An 11,174-nucleotide genomic window follows, 5' to 3' on the forward strand; every position below is an offset into this window, starting at 1 on the left:
GTGCTGTATTGTATTCTAAATACTCCAGATCGCCCTGCTTCCTGTCGCGGCAGAATAAGGGGGGCGCACACTCCTTAATTGAAGGAAACCTAAAAATTACCTAAAACATTGTGTAGTTCCTCAGTTTGTGTCTGCATTTACACGATACACAAAACGTACTTGGAAAGAGCAAGTTAAATTGTTTTTGTAGCTAATGTAATACTAAGTAGCTATCTACTGGTCAAGTTATTGCCTATTAAATACACAATCCGTACCCCCACCACCACCACCACACGCTTGTAAGATTCCATTTCTCCTAACTAAATACACTCAATTTTGGTAGAAGTAACTTCCCTCTTTCAACTATTTGGTAAAAAAGGAAATAGGAAAAAGTTATAATCCTACAGATTAATTTTCCCCCTTTCCTCTCCTCCCAAAACCCACATGTAGACTTCTGTGGAGTGTGTAAGTAAAATGTGGATCATTAATTATTTCACAGTTAAGGGGAATATTGAACTGATCACTGCAAGGGGAAAGCGGTTGGAGGCAATAATTAGTGGGGCTCATTCTGAGCCTGGCTGGCTTTTCCTCCAGCCCCAGTCAGTCCTCTGTTGAAGGAAGGACATCCTGTGATGATGGCATACAATGTCCTGTTTGTTTATTATTAAGAGCGTGGACCTTGCATTCCTGCTTCTCATTACAAAACAAACCAGATGCTTTACTTCCTTCAATGGTCTTGTGCTTTCAGCAAGGAATCCTCTAATTCAGAGAAACAATGATGCAAAGGGTTCATTTATAGCAAGCACCCCATTACAATTTAGATCACCAAAAGACAAGTCTTCCACTTTCCTGCTTGCCTCACCATATGTAGTTTAGGGAAAAAAAAAAAAAATCTCTTTCTACCTTAGCCTGCTATGTCTTTTCTAGTATTTTAAATATACCACGTGTGCATACACACTCACCCACATACATAAACACCCCCACATATACACACCCAGTCCCAACCTGATGATACCAACTTAGTCATACAATGAAGTGGACATTTGAGTATTTGTTTACCGAAAGAAACTGAAACAAAGCAAAGCAAAAACCCAACTCAATCATAAAGGTACGTCTGTTTATCTTTAAAAATTTTTTTCAGGAAACGGTCCTAGAATTTTTTGTTGTTGTTGTTGGTGGTGGTGGTTGGGAGGGTATGAGGTGAAAGGTTATATGCCCCAAACGGTATGTGTGTCTAAAATCCTTGTACAATCTCTGTAGCACAGAACAATTGAATTCCCACTAGGGGACATAAGTAGCACATACTCCCTGCTGGCTGTGGGTCCACCTGTTATTGCATGTTATGCCAGAGGGGACGCTAGCACCAAGAGGAAACAGGGCTTTTAAACCGGCTGATGTGCTCGGGGTATAAAACTGAATGAACAATTCCTAAGAGCTCTCAGAAGCCTCCAAGATGATAATTAACAAGAGAAATCCAGCCTTCTCGAGAGGGTTTATTAACTGATGCTGAGTCAGCACCACAATGGACAGGAAAACAACGTAGTCATACTGAAGGCTGGCCTGCTGCTCATAGTCTCTTTGGCAGATTAGAGAGTATTTCACTTCTCTTTCAGCATCCAACTCTGTTCTGGGACCGCATATGCCATGCAAGTGCCAGTGAGCCAACCACAGTGGAATAAAGGGATAGGCAAAAGGCTGATATTCCAGAGGGCTATATTAAGCCAAATATTTGCTTTAATGACTGGAAGATGCCGGTGAATCAACTCACTGTTAATTAATATCAGCCTGCACTCACCTTCTGAGGTGGTGAAATGGGCTTGAGTCTAGGGAAGACGCAAACATCAAATACCAGTGTGGGGCTTAGCCAGGCAACCCTAAAATTAGTTCCAGGTGCTCCAGCTGAGCTGGACAAGGCCACGGTAGAACTTTAAGGAAAAGAGATTTTGAGACACAGTGTTGGAATATCACATCCTTCAAATGTTTGTTGCTTGTCTTAAACTGATAGGGAAATAAACTCTAAAAAATCCCCCAAACCTCCCAGGCAACTTTTGACTCTGATCATAGGGGTCAAGGATGAGTGATAATATAATTTAAAATGAAGGACACAAAAAAGGAAGAAGGAATAAAGGAAAGGAAGCAGGCTCCATAACAGGGCAAACCAGGTTCATATTTTATTACTTAGGTATTGTCCAGCGTTAAACTGTTAAGCGGGGAGGAAAGGCACTGCCCTGAACTTCACTCAGCCCTTCCAGAAGACTAGAGCAGCACACATGCAGAACGCCAGCGAGAGCTGGGAGATGTTGGCACTGTACAGCCAGGCGGAGAGCTCCAAGACTACCCCGTCTGGAATTTGAAGTCGCAAAATGTTTGTTTCTAAGTAATAACTTGGTGCATTTTTAGTCACTATGTCATTTCCCTCCCTGTCAGAACACCAAAAAAAAAAAAAAAAAAAAAAAAAACAAGAAGAAAAGAAAGAAAAAAGAAAAAAACCAGCCGGTTACCTTTATTAATCAGCATTTCTCAGGCAGAGTCCTCTCATTTAAAGTGTTCACAATAGCAGCAAATCATGAATGATCCAAATTGCTCTGTCCTCAGAAATCCTGATCTGTTCCCTTTGATGGTATCATCACAGAGCTCCACAAGCTGATGTTAATTCAGCTTCAGCTACTGGGCCAGGTTCCCTCCCCACTCCAGTCTTTGGGTGGGTTGGAAATGGCAAAGTAGGCGGCCAGATGACTCTACAGGGAAAAGGACTGATGTCGAATGAAGAGAAATTGAGCACCAAATCTGGAGACCTGACTCTGCTTGGGGGAAAGAATTTTTCTTTTTCTTACTAAGGAAAGTAAAAAGTGGGATGAAATATACTCAAGATGAAACGCGTTTTCATTTTCTAATTCAACTCCTGCTCTACCCAAACAAGGTCAATGACAGGCTAACCACATCAAGAGAACACCCCCCACCCTCTACTCCCCACTCCTTACCCACCCACCCACCCTCACCCCCCACACCCATTTCCCACTTCCTGTAAGTTAGGCATCTTCGTGCTGGTAAACATTTGGGGACCAACTGTAAGCCTGAACCTAAAAGAGGGGCACTGTGGCTTTGAAGCCCTCCCACATGTCTCAAAGCCAGGCTGAAGACTAGAGGGACACTTGGGTTTTAAACTTTAACAGCCCTTTCAACTGGAATCACTGGGCTTGGCTTTCTTGACCGCCTTCCTTTTAAAAGCTGGACCAGAAGAGCAAGTATGTGTGTGAGTGAGAGAGAATGTATGTATGACACATGCTGTGTGACAATGCGCTGTGTGTGTCACTGGTATGATATGTGTATGATATGTTTCAATGATATGTTAAATCCATTTAAAAATAGCACAGACTTCCTTCTCAGGACACAGCTCACCTCCCCAAATCACTGACAAACATACTCGGGGCCTAACTTTAGGGAGGGTGATCCTAGGGGCTCTGGGATGTTTTGAAATGTCAGTGTTTTGATTTCCTAACTAAGGGAAACAAAAATCAAGTAAACTCAAGAACCAAAGTCAAGTTTCCTTGCCTTTCCAGGAATGAAGATAGGACAAGCACTATCCAGAGGACTTTAGAAAACCCAGGCAGGCCATGCTGTGTTCTGGAAACCACCTGTGTCATGACACCCAGGTATCTTTTTGGCCCTTCAGACAAATGGTTGTGTTCTTATCTCTTCATTTACGTATTTTTAAATTATCCAGTTTAACATCTACCAACAATTAACATTAGCAATAATAACCATCTCCATAGCATTAGTAGGGAAACCAAGGTAGGTTTCTAAAATTTGTTTCTCTTTCTAGTTAATTTTTATTATGATGAATATTCAGACATGAGAGGATTTTAATTCCTGAAAAGGCTGTGGAAAAGAGATCATTTTTGAGCCCAGAATACATTTCACAATCTTACCTTTGATGGAAAAAGTTACCTAATCCAAGAGAAGACAGAACATGGCCCCTCAAGAAAGAAGACAGAGCAACAAGGCAGGTGCATACTCTGAAACACGGATTTTCCTTTTCTATTTTCTCGGTTTCGGGGAGGAAGAGTAGCTTCCACACTAATAAAGACAGTGGGGACAACTGTTGCTTCTCTCATCTTTTAGTGGGAGGAGAGGTTGTATGTACTGAATGAGGGAGGGCCCATGGTGGAAATAAAGAGACAGGTCACAGGTAGGATCATTTTCACTGGAGCAAGATTAAAGAGGGCCCAGTGGGCTTAACAACTAAGGTGAAAGGAGGCTGGGAAGGAGGAGCAGAAACAGCAGCTGGGAGTCCAATTCCCAGAAGCTGGACAGGGTCTGGGTTTTGCCTGTCACAGTGCGCTTCCCTGGAACCACAGAATGCTGACCAAAGGATGAAGGAAGAAATATTTTTTTTAAATTAAAAATGGGACCTATAATTTTTTCTCATCCTTTCTAAGGGAAATCCAAGGCTGTGGAGGTTTGTTTTTTTTGTGTATGCTCAGGGAGTCAGGAGAGAAAAAGACAGAATTGAAAGGGTTAATAATGAAATCATTTGAACTACCCCATCCCCATGAATACACACCCATGCTCCCAAGAGAATCCAGTGTCCTGCCTGAGTTGAGGGCCATAGGATCCAGAACACCACCCCATCTTCCTGCTAAGAAAACTAAGGACCAGAGAAGAGAATCAAAAGTACACTTCGCAGCCTTTTTACCCAACTGGGTCTTCCTATCCTGTGCACCCTGGAGGTGTCAGCTCACACACAGGGCTGCTCCTCAGACATCCAGCAAAGCCAGCACCCACTCAAACCCCAACACCCAGAGTTCAGTGTTGGATCCTCACATACAGCGTTATTTAGCACCTACAGAGCCAAAGGTACAGGTGGGCTTGGAAAGGGGGACACATCTATTGTAGAACCTTTTAAATATTAGTTGGTAGGGGCATTAAAGAAATATTCAAACCAGCTCATTCAGTGCCTGGGTTTGAGAAAAGTGACCGGTCCCCTTTACATTTCTCATTTTTCACCTGAGGGGTTAAGAGGTATCAGAAGAAAGAGAAGACAAAGTCATTATAATAACAATCCTCCTTTAATAGACACATCTTATCTTTTGGAAAACTCTCTATGAATAACCAAGCAAGAACCCTTTTAACAAGAAGATAGTATAGAGATTCTGAAGCCATCAGCCCTAACTTATCTGGTCTCCATCTACAGCCTATTGTTTCCTCAAAGTACACGGTGGGGGGTGGGGGAAGCAGGATGCCTATTAATGCTCAATAGCTCAATAGGCATCTTCCCCCTTAAGGTGCGCCTCTGGGGGGTGAAGGGCAACACTGCATTACCCTAGAATGGGACCCATCACAGAGAAAGTAACAGCTCAGTGTCTTCCAGGCAGACTCCCCAACAGCTCCTTTTAAAAGAACAGGCGCCGTCTTTAGGAGAGCTAATCCCACAATGGAGGTCCATTAAAAGTATTAGGATGTAGACTGCCACCATGATCCTCTGGAGGAGAGCTTGGTCCTGACAATAGACAATTAAAGCTGATAAATCCAAGCTACTTGTTGCTGTTCTAATTCCTCCTAATTGTATGCTACTTGTCCCTGGCTCCCTCATTCAGGGATGAAGCAAGCTACTCTAATCTCCAGAGTACCTGACCTACTTCCTACAGGATCTTTTCAGCATTCTTTTCTTCCCATCTGGACCCCCTTTCCTCTTCTGCTTCTCCCCTCTTCCCCAAAGCTTGAAAGGAGAAGGAAGGATGTTGAAGGGTGGACCAGAAGGCTGCATCCAAGCCAGTAACGCTGGGTCTTCAGACAGTCCGCTAATTGGTAACAGCTAATCATGTTCACGGGCACATCAGTGATTAAACTGCACTTTGCATTAGGCTCAACAAGTGGCACGGGGCACACTTAGAATCCAACTGCTAGATAACCGCTAGCTGCCAAATATGCATGTGCTTATGTGTGTGGAGACATGCCTCGGTGATTCTATTTGTAGCTGACGTCTCACTAATTATGCTGCCACCACCAGCTACTCTGAGTGAAGTGCTCGCTCTCACCCAGCACCCCAAGGATATAATTCAGTCTGAACAACAGAGCTTTAAATGCCAATTTGGTGCCTGCATGTGCATGTTCCCTTCCAGAATCTAGAAAGGAGCAAAATCCTTTTTACAATTCAATCGTGACCCCTGGGATATATTTTTAATGCTGAAAAATCTATAGAGCTCTCTCTTCCAATTCTTCCTTACTCGGTGTCCTGAGGAGTGGATAATCTGTCCTTAAAAAAATACAATAATCCCAACAATCAAGAATACTGTGGTGGTGGTGTACTTGAAAGAAATCCTCATATTCTAGGTAAGTGTATAAAACATTTACATGAAATTATATGTTTTGGGTATTTGTTTCAAAATCTCCAGGGGTGAGGTAAGGGAACAGACGAAACAACCCAGGTCTTAAGCTGGTCTGTAGTATTCTCCTGAGTATTTTTTAAATGTGTTACCACCAACAGTTTAAAAAAGAAAACATCAAATTCCAGAGATCCCAATTGACACACTGAAGGCCCTCAGGCTCTTTAACTCTGGTTTATCACCTTTGCAGTACTGTGGATGAAGTTAAATTGAGAAGACTTGATGGGAGGAAGGCATCTGTTTGCTTTGTCTGCTGTCTTGCCCCATAGAAAGAACCAGTTTCTGGGACTCCAGTCCTTTTGGGGAACATGTTTTTCAGTGCCTAGCGAATGTAAGGCACCTTCAGTGCCCTTCAAGTATGACATCACCCAGTAGGTTTAATTTTGTCGTTCTGATAAAATTGAAAATTGGTTGCATTTAATGCAATTTTACAATGACCCCGCTAGAAAATGATCAAGAACCCATTTTAAAACTTCTGAGCTACAGGAGGTAAAACTACTCACATTCATCTGAATCTGTCCCTTAAGATGCATCCTCCTCTAGACAGAAGAACTAGAAACAAACAAACAAACAAAAAAAAAAAAAAAAAAATGGCAGGAAACTCACTTTTTCTCCGCAGTAGTCTGAGCAAGCAAGCGGCTGGCCAGCACCCAGCAGGGGCTCAACTGATAAACTGTGTCAAACTCCAACCATTTGTCAGCTCCAAAGAGAAGAGAACGAGCTGAAAGATGGACTCAGGAAGTAGATTTATCTGCTACAACACATTAACTAGTATAAATACCAGTGGAAAAAGATAAACACATTTACTCAGCAAGAAAGAACTAATCACAGGTACCTCAGTGCTTAACTCAATGTTCCCCAAGTTTCCCCTCATCAGGCAAGTGACACCAAGTTGTCTAAAGAGTCTCCCAGAATATATTTAAACAAATCAAAGGTTTATTTCCTTATTGACCCTATTTCATTAATAACTAGTTTACATAATTTTTTATAAAAAGGTTCCGCCAGACTTGAAGAAAAGTTTCTCTGGTGATAATGTCCCTCCATTCTCTGGAAGAGATGTATGCTAAAAATCGAATGAAAACGCAGTGTGTGAAATTGTTTTTCAAATTGTTTGCATATTAAATTTACATATTCATTAATATAATTCAGGAATTTCTGGAATCATTTGAGTAGCAGCACCAAAGTCAACAGACAATGCTGGGTTATTGAAGAACTCGTTTTCTTGCAGAGCAGCTGGCTAATGGCCACAGTGAGGCATGGAAGCAGACACATGGCTTCAACCCCGGGCTGTGCCTCTGCAGAACGGGGCACCATGGGCTTCCTTTCTGCACACTGACCACTCTTTTGCTCATGCTGTACCAGTGAACCCATTCTATTGAAAAAGGATCTATCTCGGCGGTCTTCTACCTACTGGGCTGAGAGCAGTCGGAGGAGGCATCCTCACAAACCCAGCACTTAACACGGTGCCTGGCCTACACATTAGATGATTGATTAATGTGCACTAATGAACTGGATTAAGAATGGTTTTCTGGTCCCACCTGTGAATGAGACTTTACTTTCTTTTTATTTTTCTAGAGGAAATGTACAGCTGTGCAGCCTTCATTTGTGGTACTTAAAAAGTGCTCCAGGCCAGAAGCCACAGACATAAAAACCAGGAATGTCTATGGGGAAGTGAAGAACCTACTTCTGACAACAGCACTTGAAAATAAGCTTGCTCACTAAAAACAAATTTAACAGATCTTTGCGGCAAAAGAGGTTTAACCTGGTACTTGTGGGGACTGCTTTTGTCCACTGTCAACCTGTGTGCACACCCCTCTACTGGACTTCTTCCTAAAGTTCCCTACTGCTGTCTTAGGGCCTTCCTCCTCTTCACAAGTCACTCCACCCCACGGTAATTAGGTTTAACTAGAGCAATTAACAAAACAAACTCCTTGCTGCTTAGTGGGCTGATAATTCTGATTGCAAAATTATGTTAGGATGTGCAGAGCAGTTTATAACAAAGATAAGTTATGCAACCATTTTGCATATAATCCTTTTGTTTGTGTACAAAACAGAGTCCCACATCTTAAATAATGCTGTCTAAAATTACATTTTGCTGAGCATTAAGCTTTCTCATACAATATTAACTCAGATCTAATGAACTTGATTTGGGTTATTGTTTCTGGTTATAGAGTTGTAAACTATTCAGACACAAATGCCTCATTTTTTTCCACTAATAAGTAAAGTCAACAGATGTTGATGTTTTTTAAAATGGAAAATTGATGTAAACGTAATCAATACCATCCAATTTCCTGAATACCTTCTATACAAAATACTAAGATTCCATGTCTAAATTCTTCATGAGCATTATCACTGTAAATGTTTTTCTGTACACACAAAAAGTAGCATCGTTTCATTATTATTGCATATTATTCAATACTAGTGCCACATGAGATTTCAACCATGTATTTGAAGTGTTAAATACTTAAATTTCTCCTGTAGTGATTTTTATGGTAGTCCTATCCTATCCTTGGTTTTAATGGGGATAACTTGTAACATTTAACCAATATTTCATTGAGTTATATGATATGAAATCAGATTACATAATACAATTGACATCCTCAAATTTTGAAACAAATACAGACAACTCTTGGTAACCATATAAATCAGAAAATACAGAATATCAGAAAATAGACGTGTCCAGGCCTATTAGAGAGATACTTGCTGGATGGCATCATGGCATCTGGTGTGCCCTGCTCATAAATTCCCAGCAAAAGGCTTTATACCTGAGATGGTTTAAATGAGTTTATTATTCCTTACTACCAAGTGAGCCTTAACAAAAACATTCACCATTAGCCGTTTAGTATAGGTTCTGGCATCTAAGTAAGTATGTCGTAAATGGAATCACAGTACAAAAAGTGTTTTATAACTCACTTTTCTCCTTACTACTGTGAACATCTTCCCAGGTCTACATTATTCTTAATTGCCTCAGAGAATTCCAGAGTGCAGATATATACTGTGCTTTGTTTAACCAATGATCAAGCATACATTACTTTAATTTTTTTAAACTGTGCTAGAGATTAAACCCGGGCCTTAAACATGCTAAGCACATGCACCCAGCCCTTGTGTATGTCTTTCATTCATTCCTTCGTTCCATTCGTTCTTTCTTGGTGATGCAGAGGACTCCAAACAGGGCCTTGAACATGCTAGGCAAGTTTTCCACCAGGAGCTACACTCCCATCCCCTATTTTGGACCTATTACATGGAATACTCTGGCAACGTGAGTCTGAAGTTCAGGAGTGTTCAGTCCGTGGAAAATCACAATCCCCAGAAATCTTATTTAATTTCATAAAGGAAGATACTGACTCCCAGAGTAATTTTCTTCTGGTTACCCAGTTATTAGTATTGGCCCACAATAAATTATCGGCAATTCCCCAATCCACAAAGCTCTGAAAATTGAAAGTTGTTTGACTTTTTTTACCCACTGCCCTAGATCAACTCCCACCATGAAGATACTACAGTGATCTTTATTATAATCACTCTCTCCATTTCCAGTCTCATTTCTTAGAAATTTTCATCACTCCACTGCCCCCAGAATTACCACTCTGAATCATGGCTTTGCCACAGTCCCTCCCTCCCCACCAAGTCTCCCATGGTTGCCCTCAGTGCTGACCTGAAACTGCCTGAGTCGTCTCAGCTACTTGGTAAGAACCTTTCTGCTATTTTCTGCTGCAGAAACACTGATGTTTGAATAAGAACACCTCACCGAGGGTACATGCATCCATATTATCTCTCCCAAATCTGAGAAGTTCTGAATTCTGAGTCACATCTAGCACCATAAGGTGTCATCAGATGAGTAGGTGAGACCTTCTTCCTCTGTTGGTCAGTTGGCCTTTGATTTCATATACAGTGACTGAGCTTGGTCACAACAAATATACTTGTTGAAATCAGTTATTAAGTCGTAATCCTTTCTCTTTTCACACAAACTTAAAAATCACAAATAACTTTTAAATAATAAAATACAGGGCTGGGGGTGGAGCTCAGTAGTAGAGTGCTTGTCTAGCAGCGCATGCTCCAGGCCCTGGATTTGATTCCCAGCACAGCAATAAATAAACAAAAAACATTAGCCACATATTAGCTAGGAATGGCAATAAATGAAAATAATAGTAATAGTTCCTTAATATTGTTCAGCTGGTCAGAGGACACAGACAATAAAATGACTTAATTATTTCTTATTTTTAAAATCGAAGAAGTAATATATACAGTGGTGTCCTTAACAGTATTATAATGTTAGCGCTGTAACTGAACCCACTTAACCCTGGGTTTAGAACGTCCATGTACATGGGCACATGAATGCCCATGTGTCACTGAGATGTTAGCTGTCAGTCTCCCGCTGGCTGCCTCATGGTGAAGGGAGCAGCCGGCAGTCCGTATTCACCACTTGTAACATCATGACTTCCCCTCCCCAGGCCCACCAGAATCAAATCTGTGCACAACACAGGCCTCCTCTTCCGGAGAAGCTCAAAAGCCGGCTGGCATAAGGTTTCCTTCAAAGCACCCTAAAGTCTGTGTGGGATGAGGAGTATTGAAACCATCCTCTTTCCAGAGAAGAGCTAAATCCACCCCACTATGTTTCTGTTCTCATTTACCAGGGGCTCGCGACATAAGTGGTTAGAAGGTTGTCCTGAAGCTCCCCCACGCATGCAGCGCCACCGGCAGCAAAAGCCACACACACATCTGGGCAGAGCCTCCCAGATGGGACCTGCTGAAATCTAGTTGTCTTGCTCTTGGGTTTTATTAGAACTGGGTCATGGAGAAAAATCTAACTGC

General features: G+C 41.7%; 1 long non-coding RNA gene across 1 annotated transcript; it reads left to right on the forward strand.

Annotated features, from left to right (window-relative positions):
- Positions 1-991: 991 nt before the first annotated feature.
- Positions 992-9,837, forward strand: LOC306665678. Its single transcript, XR_013765109.1, has 3 exons — positions 992-1,087; positions 3,540-3,632; positions 7,941-9,837. It is a non-coding gene; the product is annotated as an uncharacterized lncRNA (long non-coding RNA).
- The last annotated feature ends 1,337 nt before the right edge of the window (positions 9,838-11,174 follow it).

Source organism: Sciurus vulgaris (assembly GCF_902686455.1).
Source record: "Sciurus vulgaris genome assembly, chromosome: 7".
NCBI classification, from domain to species: Eukaryota; Metazoa; Chordata; class Mammalia; order Rodentia; family Sciuridae; genus Sciurus; species Sciurus vulgaris.